The following is a 15,936-nucleotide window of genomic DNA, read 5'->3' as shown; positions in this document are numbered from 1 at the left end:
GCTTATCATTTAATTTCTCCCGTCGTTTGTATTGCGCTTATCACTTAATTTTCAAGTTGTGTATCGTTGCTATTGGTGACGGCAGTGTGTGCGCTCCCACTCCCGGCTTAGGTACATTTTACCTCGGTGCCAACTCGGTTGTGCCCGCTTTGTGTTAACTGGTGAAGGCAGTGTTTTCGCTCCCGCTCCCAGCATTTATAGTTATATTTAGCCTTGTAGTTAGTAGCAGTGCTCCCGCTGAGGCTAACTGTCTGGGCTGTTATCCCGCCAATATTTGTCGGTGAAGGCTGTGCTTTCGCTCCCTCTCCCGGCATTTATACTGCACTTCTTATTACGTTTCGTTCTGACCGCTACCCTCAACTGGTGAAGGCAGTGCTCTCGCTCCCGCTCCCAGCAGAGGTGTGACTGTAGTTGGTAGCAGCGTTCCCGCTGAGGCTAACTTGTTTGGGTTTTTTTCTGTTCATATATCCATTGGTGAAGGTTGTGTTTTCGCCCTCTCTCCCAGTGTTTATTGTTTTTCTTGCTTTATACAGTGTTATTTTTTCTGGTTGTCAACATGGTTGGCGACCACTCATGCTCGGCCTGTATGGCTCCTCTGCAGATTGAGGATGGCCATGATTTGTGTCCCTCATGCCTTGGCCTCGGGCATCTGAAGGAGGGTCTTTCAGATGATCCCTGCATGAATTGCACTTTTTGTGCCTCGGGCAGTTAGAGTTGCTAGATTAGCTGAGGTGGAACAACGGTTGGGCCTCGTTTCGTCCCCCGAACTGTTGCCCCATGCCCAGCGACGTAATCCAGCCCAGGATGGTCGCTCCAAACGTCGGGCTGCGGTGACCGCAGGCCCCACTTCTAGGAAGAAGGTTAGGGAGTCCGGGCTTGCCTCCAAGGTAGGCCAATTGACGGCAGAGCTCGAAAGCATGAAGTGCCTCTTCCTAGCCTTTCAGGCTGGGACTGGTGCAGGGGGGCCAGGTGCTCTTACTCCTCCGGCAGCCACCTTGGAGCCGGAGGAAGATGTGCTTTCTCTGGCAGCGTTGGCTGCCGAGTTTGCTGAATACGAGCCGGATGGGGTCCTACAGGACGCAGCCTCCCGTGCCTCCGCAGCGTGCTCCTGTCCTTCGACCCACAGCTCTACTAGTGCTTCTGAGGACAACTCAATGGGAGCCATCATTCGTATGGCCCTGGCCAGTCTGCAGCTAGACGTGCCACAAGCGCAGCCGGCTCCGGCCAGTGCGTTCTTCAGGCGTGGCCCAGCCCCCGCCAGCTTTACCGTGCCTCCATCGGAGGAGTATCTGAGGGAATTGCATGCATGCTGGAGGGATCCTAGAGCCCACTCTCATGCAACATCAGACGGTCGGTCACTGGCAGCCATGCAGGATGCACCCAAGTTTGGCTTGGACCGCATGCCAGCAGTTGAGCCAACCATAGCCGCTCTAATTGTCTCAACTGATGAGGCTCTAAGACCGGATGCGAGGTGTTCTCGTCCCCAGTGTCGGGTTACGGATGACTTGCTCTCCAAAGCCTATGACGCAGCGGCACGCATGGGACGCATAGGTAATTCTATGTCCCACCTGATGCTCGCTCTGTCAGCATCCCTGCAGGAGGTTGCAGTGGGTGCTCCGGCCCACGATTTCAGTGACGCTTCCTTGCAGGCGTTCGCACTGATGTCCAGAGAATTGGGGCGGGTGATGTCCACTCTCGTCCAGGCTCGCCCCCAGGTTTGGTTGGCACAGTCTCCTCTTACTGAGGCGTGCAGGAGAACCCTCCGCAGTGTTCCAGTTGAACCTGGGGAGCTGTTTGGCTCTGCAGCTCTAGAGGCGCTTGAGCGAACAGTCCAGGCCAGGAAGACTCGCGAGCATCTATCTGTGCTTCAAAGGAGTGTGCCTCCTCCTAGCAGGCCTAGAGGTTCTTCAGCTGCCCCACAGCGCAGCTATCACCCACAGGCTCAACCCAGTGGCTACCTTAGGTCTCAGCGCCCACATCCACAGCCTGCTCAGCAGCAGGCACAGGCCTTTCGGGCTCCTGAGCGGCTGCCCTCGGGGCAGCCTCAGGTCCCATATGCTGCCCGTCGTTCCCCCAGGACCTTTAGAGGTCGGGGGACCCGGCGCTGAGAGTCAGGGGTCAGTGGGGGTCGTCGGATGTTTTTCCCAGCAGCAACTCAGCTATTGGGCTGCTTCCACCAGGGACCCGTGGGTGCTTTCCACCTTGACCCATGGGTACAAACTTCAGTTCCGACGCCAGCCCCCAGCCTATGGCCGGGTCAAGATGACCATCATACACGACCCGGCCAAAGCCCAAGCCCTCACCCAGGAGCTTTCCGCCCTCCTGGACAAGGGTGCCATCGAGCCAGCAGATCCCCTGTTGCAACCCGGGGGGTTCTACTCGACTTATTTTCTGGTAGCAAAGAAAGACGGCGGACTCCGTCCTATCCTCGACTTGAGGGGCCTAAACAGGTTCCTGAAGATCCTGAGGTTCCACATGCTAAGCGCCGCAGAGGTTCTGCGTACTGTTGCCAGGGGGGAGTGGTTTACATTAGTAGACCTGAAGGATGCCTACTTTCACGTTCCCATAGCACAGCACCACAGACAGTTTCTGCGGTTTGCTTTCCAGGGGCGTCGTTTTCAGTTCAGGGTGCTCCCGTTTGGCCTCTCCCTTTCCCCACGGGTGTTCACCAGGTGTGTGGCAGCAGCCCTCTCACCTCTACAGTCACGGGGCATGAAGATCCTGCCATATCTGGCTCATCTGTGCACCATCCCAGTCTCAGGTGGCCCTGGACACGACACTTCTTCTCTCCCATGTGGCCCGTCTGGGTCTCCGGGTGAATATTACGAAGAGTTGCCTGGTGCCATCGCAGAGCATAGTCTTTCTCGGTGTGTCTCTCGACGCAGTCGCCATGAAGGCCTGTCCGTCGCCACAGCGGGTGAACGGCATCCTCCGCCTCCTTCTCCTGTTTCGGGAAGGCAGGCTGTTGCGCTATGTGGAGTTTTTGCGCCTCCTAGGGAAACTGAGTGGTTCCTCTAGGACTGCTGTCGCTACGCCCCCTCCAGAGGTGGCTGCACAGCTTTCATCTGGATGTCAGGTGGCATCGGCACAGGGGACTCAAGGTGTCACGCTGCTGCCTACTTGCTCTGGCTCCGTGGAGGGACAGATCGTTTCTTCTCCAGGGCATGCCCATGGGTTCCATTGCATCCCGTCGGGAAACCGTCACAACAGATGCCTCCCTCTCGGGGTGGGGTGCTGTGTGGCAGAACCGGACAGCTCAGGGGCTGTGGCCTGTTCAGGTCCGCTCAGAGCATATCAATGTTCTGGAGCTGCGGGCTGTGCACAGGGCACTGCAGTCATTTCTTCCCTTTCTGGGCGGCCGGCATGTGCTTGTGCAGTCGGACAATGTCTCGGCCGTCTCTCACATAAACCACCAGGGAGGCACCAGGTCTGCACGGCTGTTGCAGGCATCCCGGGACCTCCTGTTGTGGGCAGCACCACGCCTGGCAAGCCTGAGAGCAATGTATTTGCCTGGGGTACAGAATCAGGCTGCAGACTCACTCTCCCGTTGCAAGCCGCCGCCGGGGAAGTGGCGGCTTCATCCGGAGGTTATCCTCAACATCTGGGACGTCTTCGGCAGGGCAGAGGTGGATCTCTTTGCCACAAAGGAGTCGACCCATTGCCCCCTGTGGTTCTCCTGGACAGAGGAGAGCAGCCCTCTGGGTCAGGATGCTCTCGCCCACGATTGGCCAGAGGGTCCCCTCTATGCCTTTCCACCAATCCCTCTGATTTTTCCGACGCTACAGAGGGTCCTACAGCAGGGTCACAGACTGCTGTTGGTAGCCCCCTTCTGGCCAGGGAGAACATGGTTTCCACTGCTGCGCAGGCTCTGCAGCAGTTCACCACAGCGCCTTCCCGACAGGAAGGATCTCCTGTCACAGTTACAGGGCAAGATCTGGCATCCCGACCCTCGTTGCCTACAGCTATGGGTCTGGCCGCTGCAGGGCCCAACCCGCTGCTGACTGAGTGCTCAGACGGTGTCTGCAATACCATACTGAACGCCAGGGCGCCTTCTACCCGGGCGCAGTATGAGAATAGGTGGCAGCTATTTACGGCATGGTGTTCAGACAGGGCTGAGGACCCTGTGCATTGTTCAGTTCCAATGATTTTGGAGTTCCTCCAGTCACTCCTGGATGGCGGCCGGGCCCCAGCTACTCTGAGGGTATCTGAGCCATCTCCTCGAGACATGCTCTCTCCAAGCAGCGATTGTCTCATTGGGTTGTGGACGTCATCACCCATGCCTATAAGGAGGTGGTCACCCCCTGCCATCCGGGGTCAGGTGCCACTCTACCAGGGCTGTCTCAACGTCATGGGCTGCCCTGCGGGGCGTGCCCCTGGAAGACATCTGTGATGCAGCATCATGGACATCACCATGTACCTTTTCCAGGTTCTACCGGGTGAACGTTGCCACTCCCCATCCGTTGGCCGTGGTCCTGTTGCCCGACTCTGCTGTTCCCTCTCAATGAGGTGGGTGTTGGAGTTCCTCGTGACCTTGTTGGTATGAGCCATCCAGTGCTTAAAGCACCGCCTCTGGCGGTCAGTAAGGATGAAATAGAACGATAGTTACGTATGTAACTACGGTTCTATGAATCCTGGATGACCGCCAGAGCGCTCTGTCACTCAGAATCCTTGTGTACTCGCGAGAAGATTCTGCAGGAACAGCTCCTCTGATGTCACCGGAAGATATAGGCTGTCCGGAGCTCATCAGGGGTCACAGGTGACTTTGTTGATATTAGGTACTCGAACTGCGCATGCGCGAGACGGATAAATCCAGTGCTTAAAGCACCGCCTCTGGCGGTCATCCAGGATTCATAGAACCGTAGTTACATACGTAACTATCGTGATGTCTACCCGTGCCCTATACCACGAAGCTCGCTGAACATACCCAGGCTTTCTTGGGAAAACCTGGCTCGACAGAGCCGCAACTCGCAATCAGAGTTAAATAGTACCACGAAGCTCACTTTAGATTAAATTAGTTGAACCAGGTTTTCCGCTTTAGGTTCAGTGCGCGTTCACGTGAAAGGGGCGTTTTTTGCGTCATTTTTCTCACCTTTACGATAGATCAAGCAGTCTATATGAGTATAAGTGAAAATATTCTGCATATTGTCTGTAAAATAACTATGCCAAATGCAGAATTGTTCGCCATTAATCCAAATAGAATGATGATGATTTAAAAATGCATAAGCAACGTCCATCCTGCCTTATTCTATCATTTAGGGAATTCACTTTAAATACACCCTATTTAAGAAATGTATCGCATGTTTTCGGCCGCTGAGAGGTAGCGGCTGTAGCGTAGTGGATTAGTATAAGACCCGAACGCCAGCGACCGGGGTTCAAATTCGCCGGTCTATCATCATGCATTTTACCCCCATAGATGTGGTGCCAGCACGGCCTTGAAAATATGGGTTCAAGTTCGAAATAAGCACAAAAATATAATTCCATAAGCTTTAGTGAATAAGTATTCCATATGCATGAGAATTAAGAGATTCATAGCCTAAATCCTGACTTGCAGGGCCTGGACAAGCTTACACTGCACAGGGGTTGACACTAACGGTTGCCCGCTTGCCCGGGGCAAGTAAAAAATATGTTTGAGCAAGTTGAGATTTTTTCTGGTTGCCCGAACGGGCAAGTGGATTTTGGGTGGATGTTAATATAAAAGCTATTTATTCAAATGTTTTTAGAAACTGCAGAACAACCTTTTGTTCCTCAAAACCACACAAAATAGAAGTATTTGCAATTGATCAGCGTGCTGTCTTCTCTTCTCTCGGAAAGCGAGTTAACAGACACGCATCGCTTCAGTGCGAATATAGCCCCGCCTTCTGTCACTCACTCGCAGTGCGGTCTCTGGCAGTGATTCGCTAAAGGTTAGCCAACACAGCTAGCATCTCAAGTGCAGCACCTCCGCGAACGGTTTAGGTAGAAGTTAAATGGATTAGTGATGGAGGAGTGCAGTTTGGAAGTACTTTGGATTGAGGCAAATTATCAAGGAAAGTCAAGAACACGGTTTTGGGTTTCATAACTGTCCACATGCACACAGCAATAGCGATCTTTTTCACGAAATTGGACCCTCACAAACAACTGTATATATTAAATGAAAGCTGAGCCTCCACTTATTCCAACAGTCCAAACCATATCATTCTGTGACTAAAACTCACAAATAACAACTTAAGAAGAAACGTCCCCTTTTCTTTTAACAACCAAAAATGAAGTATTACCTTTGTGATTTTTGTCCACAAAGTTGATTCTGATCGAATAAAACCACCATAAACAGATTATCCAGTATCTGGGCCAAATTTTGCAACTTAACATGGTGTTTTCAATCAATGAATAAGAGAAGGTTTCTTAGGAAATAGGTAAATTGCCTTCAATCAGAAAACATATTCTTCAGCGCAATCTAGTGGCCATATATTTATTTGCGAGTGTTTGGCTTGGTGCATTCGATTGCCCTGAACTTTAAATAGAGGTTTCAAGTGTCAAAATTGTAAGATATCTACCTTTATTTGTGTCTCATAGTAAGACAGCGCTCCCAACTGATAACGACCAACTGATACTGATAATTATTTCAGGTGGAAATGTTATCTTCCACTTATGCTGTGTTCCATGGCTTTATTCACTTTAACCAAGTATTATCCCCATTGAATATTTCACTTGCACAACAATCTTTCTTTTGGCCCAAAGATGACATTATCGCCCTTGCAGTTGTGGAGATATAATCTATTTACTTTGGGTATGTTCTTTCCTGGAAAAAACTTTTCCCCTGATATCAAAAATGGTATAGAATATCGATATTTTTCCAGGAATAGTGTTGAAGTTAGGAAATCCAGTATCGTGACTGACAACCCTACTAGAAACGCGATTGTGATTATTCAGTTAGAGCTACAAGAAACTTGAAAGTTAAAAAGACATATCTTTGCTACTACCTCTGATATTTAGTTATGTACATTTGCATAAAATCATGCAGGTCTACATATAACTTGGCGATAGCTTTAATAGGTTGGAACGGTGGACTAAAATCACTTCATGGCACGATGTGACCGCTCGATAAATAAGTAAACAAAGAGAAGTTTGTTATTTTTTAAACACAACATGTGTGGAAGCTAACATTCAGCTTCAGTCTGAGCTAGGATGATTTTTCTGAGCCCCCCCAAAACCAGGCCGGGTGCCTGGCAAAAAGAGGCCCGTTCACGATTCTGATTATAATTTGGGCAAGTGAACATTACATTCGGGCAAGTTGAACCTGACCTGTACTTGCCCGATGGGCAAGTGCTTTTGAAACCTTAGTGTCAACCCCTGCTGCATATACAGACCTACTTCATGGCCATTCCACCAGCCATTGCTATTTGACCCATTGTTGTTATTCTGATATTGAGACAAATCATGATCACTGTCCTATAGCGTCCATTGTTTGTGAGTCTCAATGTCTACTTCAAATGCAGTTAGAAATATGGGACAGTTGCTTCATTTTGTTTATATGCTACAGGCCGAAAGACTAAATTAATATGCAACTTACTTGCTCCTTTTAAGTATAACATTGCTTGGGGAGACCAATTCCTCCACTGAAAAGGGTGGAAAGTGCTTACAACTCTCTGCTAGGTAGCGATCTATGACACTGTTGTTTTTTATTGGTCGTCATGAATAATACAAAAGGGGTAACACTGTCGATATTTATCAAATAAAACATAACTCTGCGTTCACACCAAAAGATGCATTTGCTGCCCGAACGCGTTGACGCCTGAGTTTTGCGGCGCGTCAAATCAAGTTTTGCGGCGCGTCAAAGGTTTGCAGCACGTCAAAAGTTGAAATATTTCAACTCGAGCAGCATTTGCGGCGCCGCAAAATACGTGAACGCGCCCTTCGCCCGTGCCCGGCAGAGGGCACGGGCATGCCGCGCCGCAAATCAGATTTTGACGCGCCGCAAATCAAGTTTTGCTGCCCGTTTTCTCGGCAGCAAATGCCGCGGCAGCAAAGCAGCAACGCGTCTCTACATTCACTTTGAATGGGATCACGACGCGCGTCAACTTTTTGCATCTTTTGGTGTGAACGCAGGGTAAGGGGTAACACTGCTGTTTTTCTTTGGTCGTCGTGAAAAAAAACACAAGGGGTAACACTGTCGTTTTAATCAAATTAAACATGAGGGGTAAGACTTTGTTTTTATCAAATGAAACATAAGGGGTAACACTGTTGTTTTTTATAGGTCGTCATGAAAAAAACATAAGGGGTAACACTGTCGTTTTTACCAAATTAAACATGAGGGGTAACACTGTTGTCTTTGTCAAATCATTTTTAATTTTTAATCTTTAATTTGAAACATAATGCTATCATGCCTATTGCACTGTCATATATAACCACAGACATATTTAAATTATAAAACTCAGTGGGAATTGGAGAGAGCTGTGAGCTAACCCCCTGGAGACCGGGGTTCAAGTCCGGTTGATGTCCTCTGTTGGAAGACTCTTATCTCTATTTCATGCGAATTATAAAGTCAAGTATAACCATTGTGTTGACTTTATTCGGTGTCTTGATGGTGCATTGATAAGTTCGGAGGTTAATTCTCTATACAGCTCAGGTTCGGATCCCTGCAAAATCGTCGACAGGGGTACCGCTGTCGTTTTTTATTGGTCAACATGGAAAAAACATGAGGGGTAACTGTCGTTTTTTATCGGCCGTCATGAAATAAACATAAGGGGTAACACTGTCGATATTCATCAAATAAAACATTGGGGGTAACACTGTTGTGTTTCTTTGGTCATCATGAGAAAAACCACAAGGGGTAACGCTGTTGTTTTTTATTGGTCGTCATGAAAAAAAACATAAGGGGTAACACTAGTTTTTTTATTGGTCGTCATGAAAAAAAACATAAGGGGTAACACTGTTTTTGATTGGTCGTCATGAAAAAAAACACAAGGGGTAACACTGTTGTTTTTTATTGGTCGTCATGAAGAAAAACATAAGGGGTAACACTTGTCTTTGTCAAATAAAATATAAGGGGTAACACTGTCGTTTTTTATCAGTCATGAAAAAAACATATGGGGTAACACTGTCGTTTTTATTGGTCGTCATGAAAAAAAACATAAGGGAAATAATAGAAAAACACATACATTTTAATGTCATGTATATCCTCTTTATTGATGATTGATCATTGTGATTTGGCATCGCCTCAGTGGTGCAGTGGAGTGTACTCTGCCTAACCCACTGGCGACTGCGGCTCAATTTCTGTGGTAAAGACAATATCATTAATTTGAAACGTAATTCTATCATGTCCATTGCATATATTGTCATATATAACCACAGACATATTTAAATTATAAAACTCAGTGGGAATTGGAGAGAGCTGTGAGCTAACCCCCTGGAGACCGGGGTTCAAGTCCGGTTGATGTCCTCTGTTGGAAGACTCTTATCTCTATTTCATGCGAATTATAAAGTCAAGTATAACCATTGTGTTGACTTTATTCGGTGTCTTGATGGTGCATTGATAAGTTCGGAGGTTAATTCTCTATACAGCTCAGGTTCGGATCCCTGCAAAATCGTCGACAGGGGTACCGCTGTCGTTTTTTATTGGTCAACATGGAAAAAACATGAGGGGTAACTGTCGTTTTTTATCGGCCGTCATGAAATAAACATAAGGGGTAACACTGTCGATATTCATCAAATAAAACATTGGGGGTAACACTGTTGTGTTTCTTTGGTCATCATGAGAAAAACCACAAGGGGTAACGCTGTTGTTTTTTATTGGTCGTCATGAAAAAAAACATAAGGGGTAACACTAGTTTTTTTATTGGTCGTCATGAAAAAAAACATAAGGGGTAACACTGTTTTTGATTGGTCGTCATGAAAAAAAACACAAGGGGTAACACTGTTGTTTTTTATTGGTCGTCATGAAGAAAAACATAAGGGGTAACACTGTTGTCTTTGTCAAATAAAATATAAGGGGTAACACTGTCGTTTTTTATCAGTCGTCATGAAAAAAACATATGGGGTAACACTGTCGTTTTTATTGGTCGTCATGAAAAAAAACATAAGGGAAATAATAGAAAAACACATACATTTTAATGTCATGTATATCCTCTTTATTGATGATTGATCATTGTGATTTGGCATCGCCTCAGTGGTGCAGTGGAGTGTACTCTGCCTAACCCACTGGCGACTGCGGCTCAATTTCTGTGGTAAAGACAATATCATTAATTTGAAACGTAATTCTATCATGTCCATTGCATATATTGTCATATATAACCACAGACATATTTAAATTATGAAACTCAGTGGGAATTGGAGAGAGCTGTGAGCTAACCCCCTGGAGACCGGGGTTCAAGTCCGGTTGATGTCCTCTGTTGGAAGACTCATATCTCTATTTCATGTGAATTATAAAGTCAAGTATAACCATTGTGTTGACTTTATTCTGTGTCTTGATGATGCATTGATAAGTTTGGAGGTCGATTTTTATCGGCCGTCATGAAATAAACATAAGGGGTAACACTGTCGATATTCATAAAATAAAACATAGGGGGTAACACTGTTGTTTTTCTTTGGTCGTCATGAAAAAAAACATAAGGGGTAACACTGTTGTTTTTTATTGGTCGTCATGAAAAAAAACATAAGGGGTAACACTGTTTTTTATTGGTCGTCATGAAAAAAAACATAAGGGGTAACACTGTCGATATTCATCAAATAAAACAGGGGGTAACACTGTTGTGTTTCTTTGGTCATCATGAGAAAAACCACAAGGGGTAACACTGTTGTTTTTTATTGGTCGTCATGAAAAAAAACATAAGGGGTAACACTGTTGTTTTTTATTGGTCGTCATGAAGAAAAACATAAGGGGTAACACTGTTGTCTTTGTCAAATAAAATATAAGGGGTAACACTGTCGTTTTTTATCAGTCGTCATGAAAAAACCATAAGGGGTAACACTGTGGTTTTTATTGGTCGTCATGAAAAAAAATAAATAAGGGAAATAATAGAAAAACACATACATTTTAATGTCATGTATATCCTCTTTATTGATGATTGATCATTGTGATTTGGCATCGCCTCAGTGGTGCAGTGGAGTGTGTCACCGCCCGGCTCTTGACGGTGGCAAAGATGGGAGACCAGACTAAAGAGTGAAATTAGCTTACATTTATTCACAAACCAAGAGTATAAACAACCAAACATATATATAAATGTCAGTAATCAGTAGTGTAAGCATGTGTGTGAATGTGTGTCAAACAAATAGAACAAAAGCAATGGCTGCATCAACAAGAGCCAGCCCAGATCTGCAGAAGGGTGAGCCTTAAATAGCACCACACCAGCCCAGGTGTCTCATCAGGAAGATGACCCTCCCACGACCTGGAACCTGCAAAGGGAGAGCAAAGCAGCAAAGAACACAGAGGCCCCTAGTGGAGTGGTGGGGTCGTCACACCCTCCCCCTTAAAAACGGGATTCCCACCAGGAATGCCGACCAACCACAACTACACAAAATGTTATTTAAGTATAGCCCACGTGTTCAACCAAATATTTACAAAAAAATTCTACCAAGGACATACAATGGTGTATCACCAAACAGCCCATGATAGCCGGCAATTAGCGTAGACAACTCAGCACGCCTCTCAACTGACAGCTGACCAAGCAAAGTGTCTAGGTTACTTAGCGTCTCAGAGTTTTTTAACCGGCCTCGCAGCAAACTCTCATCCGGTGGGGTCACACCATCATTCTCCTGCACAACCGAATGCTGTGGAGAACCGCTTTCCACTGTGGCTGCCACCGAAACTGACCTAACCGACCGGTCCTGCTCCTTGCCACTTGAATCAGAAACCGGTGGCGCACGCTCAAAATAGGGTTTCAACAGATTAACATGGCAGAGTTGAGTCGATTTCCTTCGTTTGGGTGTTGACAACAAGTAGTTCTGCTCTGAAACCTGCCGCAACACTGTGAAAGGACCAGTGAATTTTGCCTGAAATGGAGAAGTCACCATAGGCAACAAAGCTAACACGCGATCACCAGGACTAAACTGATGCTGCTCAGCTTTCCGGTCATACAGACGCTTCATTTTTACCTGCGCAGAGGCCAACTTCTCCTTAGCCAACTCTCCTGCTGCATACAACCGATGTCGAAAACCATTAATGTAATCAATCAAATTTACAGGCGGTTCATGTTTTGCAACAGGATCATGCACTAAAGTCAACGGCCCACGCACCGTGTGCCCGAAAACAAGTTTGTTGGGGCTGAAACCCGTGCTCTCTTGCTCCACCTCCCTAGCGGCTAGCAGCAACCATGGAAGCCCCTCTTCCCAGTCCTGGTTCATCTCAACGCAATACCCACGCAACAGAGACTTCAAAGTCTGGTGAAATCTTTCCAGGGCCCCTTGACTCTGAGGATGATATGCGGAAGCCTGGTTATGTTTAACCCTTAACTGCTTTAGCACTTGAGCAAACAGCCGAGAAGAAAATTTTGAGCCCTGATCACTCTGAATTACTTTCGGTATACCGAAAATGGAGATGAACTGCGTGAGCGCCTTTACCACCGACTTAGCAGTAATGCTACGCAATGGATAGGCAGCCGGGTACCTTGTACTTCGACACATGACGGTCAGTAAGTATTGACTACCTGATTTAGAACAAGGTAAAGGGCCCACACAGTCTACAATCAGATGCTCAAATGGTTGTGCAATAGCTGGAATAGGGTACAGTGGAGCTGGCTTAATAACCTGATTTGGTTTCCCAGTTAGCTGACATGTAAAACATGTTCTAATGTAGCTGGACACATCACTCTTCACACGAGGCCAGAAAAAGTAACGCAAAATATATACATATGTTTTACGCACTCCCAAATGCCCACAGTGATCATGGGCGGCCTTCAGAACCTCAGTGCGAAATTTAGATGGGACAACAACCTGCAACACTGGATCACCAACAAAATTGTCCCCATGTGGCATCCACTTCCTCACCAACAATCCATCCTGCACAAAATAACCATTGGCAGCGCTCCTTCCATCTGCATCAGTGACAACCCTGTCATACAGTGATTTCAAGGAGGAATCTGCTCTCTGTTCTGCCATGAGGTCACTGCAGGAAACAGACAAAAGAGGATCAGGAAAGGACACCGGGAATGTCTCCTTGTCACCCTTTTCAATCTGGTCAAGGTCCCGTTCAGCATGGCGAATGGCCCGTGTTACTGCACAAGCGGGGAACACCTCAGGAAACCCACATGCACCTTCATCCAGCTGTCCTATAACCAAGGGTGAAGTAGTCACAATGGGCGGTGGTGAACCCTTAGCCCACACACGACTGCCTGCCAGATCATTCCCTAGAATGATATCTACACCATCAACAGGCAATGCAGGGCGCACTCCCATAGCAACTTCACCCTGGACCAAACCACAGTTTAGCACAAATTTGTGCAGTGGAACAGGTGACGCTGTCAAACTCATGCCTCTCATGAGGACATAATCTCCTGTATCAGATTGATGAGAAAAAGGCAACACCGAACTCACAATATATGAATTAAAAGCAGCAGTATCCCTTAGGATTTTTACAGGTACAGAACTGTCGCTGCCCACCAAAGACACACTCCCATCAGACAGAAAAGCAGAGAACGAGTCCTTCAAACCGTCCATAACTTCAGCCTCCACCTGCTGACAAGAAATAGGCCCGACATATGGCACAGAGGTAGCACACACATTCGACCTAACCTGTACTCCTTCCTTCCCACGTCCAGCTTTGGGACAGTCAGCCTTCCAATGCCCCTGGCCCTTGCAGAAGTGGCACACCTTCCCTAAGTCCAATGGCACTCGACCCTGCACCGAACGCCCTGGTCTACTCAGGCCATGATAACGCGTTTCCTCCCACTTACTTGCAGTACTGAGCAACCCGGTATCGCTCCTGCTATCTCTACCGCTATACTCACGTTCAATCCTGTGTGTGAGCACATACTCATCTGTTAGGGTGGCAGCTTCTGCCGCAGTCTTCACTTTATGCTCACTGATATAAACAGCAATATGACTAGGAACAGAGTTTTTAAATTGTTCCAAAACAATCAGATCACATAGAGCATCAAAAGTATCTACCTTCACAGCAGAACACCAGCGACTGAAATGAGTACACTGCTCCCTCGCAAACTCAACATGTGTCTGCCTACTCGACTTCTCCCATGTCCGGAACCTCTGCCTATATGCCTCAGGTACAAGCTCATATGCGCGCAACACTGAAGCTTTAACTGTCGCATATTCTCTACTCTCAACTATAGTTAGAGCAGAGTACGCCTCCTGTGCCTTACCCGTCAACACACACTGCAAAAGTAACGTGCGATCGGAGTCGGACCACCCCCTACTCTCGGCCAGACGCTCGAAGAGTGAAAAAAAAACGTCTGGGTCCTGCTCACAGAACCGAGGAACCAACCGCAAGCTACCCACAGCATCAAATACACCAGAGACCCTTGGAGAAAAACTCACCCCTGTCTCAGATCCACCCAAACTCAGCCTACGCTCCTCCAACTCAAGTCGCTTCCGCTCCATAACGAATTTCTCTCGTTCCGTTTTCGCTCTCTCCCGTTCCGTTTCCAGCAGAAGCAACTCCCTCCTCTGCTCAAACGTCAAACCAACTTCACTCAAAAGCGCATCCGAAACATCCAGCCGGGCACCAGCAACCTGCAATTTAGGTCTGAGAACCCCTGTTTCAAACAGATTAGCTTTCACAATTGCCTTAATGTTTTCCTTCATTCTTTTATCCCCAACATCCAACTCATAATACTCTGCAATTTTCACTAACTGTTCACGTGAGCAGCGCTCCAGCCACTCCTCTGATGGAGCTCGCAAAAAATCCTCCACACTAGCCATTCTCAGCTCCAGCCAACCAAACCGTTACCGTGGTCTTGTCCCTCTAACTGCCTAATCAAAACTAACTAACTCACCCCCTAGTCTTCAGGCGTTTTTGCGGTGGGTATTTACGCACTGAAACCCGCAAGCCCGGTGGAGCAAGCAGTAAATGCCGACCCCACCAGCAGCTTGGGACGTGCTCCCGAGACAACTGCTCCAGCCACATTTAACACCACACTACAAAACCCCCCAGCAATCTTCCAAGGGAAGTTGCTCTTCACCTATCAGGGACAAAACAACGGCAACTCTAATGATCACACATAGGACAAAGCACAGAAAACACTAACTTTAGCACAATTTCCTCCTGTTACAGCCACTTAAATTAACCAAAACAAAATGGATTGCTTACCCTCTAGTCCAAGTCTCCCGCGTCAACAGAATGTGAAGCCATTCACCAATCACTGAACTTAACAAGCTACAACCGCTCACTAACGTAAAACCTAACAGATCTTACAAACTACCCAAATACAAACCCCGGTCAACCGGAAATGGACGAGCCCCCACTTGTCACCGCCCGGCTCTTGACGGTGGCAAAGATGGGAGACCAGACTAAAGAGTGAAATTAGCTTACATTTATTCACAAACCAAGAGTATAAACAACCAAACATATATATAAATGTCAGTAATCAGTAGTGTAAGCATGTGTGTGAATGTGTGTCAAACAAATAGAACAAAAGCAATGGCTGCATCAACAAGAGCCAGCCCAGATCTGCAGAAGGGTGAGCCTTAAATAGCACCACACCAGCCCAGGTGTCTCATCAGGAAGATGACCCTCCCACGACCTGGAACCTGCAAAGGGAGAGCAAAGCAGCAAAGAACACAGAGGCCCCTAGTGGAGTGGTGGGGTCGTCACAAGTGTACTCTGCCTAACCCACTGGCGACTGCGGCTCAATTTCTGTGGAAAAGACAATATCATTAATTTGAAACGTAATTCTATCATGTCCATTGCATATATTGTCATATATAACCACAGACATATTTAAATTATAAAACTCAGTGGGAATTGGAGAGAGCTGTGAGCTAACCCCCTGGAGACCGGGGTTCAAGTCC

At 47.2% G+C, this 15,936-nt stretch overlaps 1 long non-coding RNA gene across 1 annotated transcript; it reads right to left on the bottom strand.

Moving 5' to 3' along the window:
• Window positions 1–9,153: 9,153 nt before the first annotated feature.
• Window positions 9,154–11,061, bottom strand: LOC130375061 (uncharacterized). Its single transcript, XR_008893736.1, has 3 exons — window positions 11,009–11,061; window positions 10,083–10,197; window positions 9,154–9,252 (listed from the first exon to the last, which is right to left on the bottom strand). It is a non-coding gene; the product is annotated as an uncharacterized LOC130375061 (long non-coding RNA).
• Between the last annotated feature and the right edge of the window lie 4,875 nt (window positions 11,062–15,936).

Source organism: Gadus chalcogrammus, chromosome 21 (assembly GCF_026213295.1).
Source record: "Gadus chalcogrammus isolate NIFS_2021 chromosome 21, NIFS_Gcha_1.0, whole genome shotgun sequence".
Taxonomy (NCBI): domain Eukaryota; kingdom Metazoa; phylum Chordata; class Actinopteri; order Gadiformes; family Gadidae; genus Gadus; species Gadus chalcogrammus.
The sequence above is the reverse complement of the archived record's forward strand: the minus strand, read 5'-3'. Positions and strand labels throughout refer to the sequence as shown.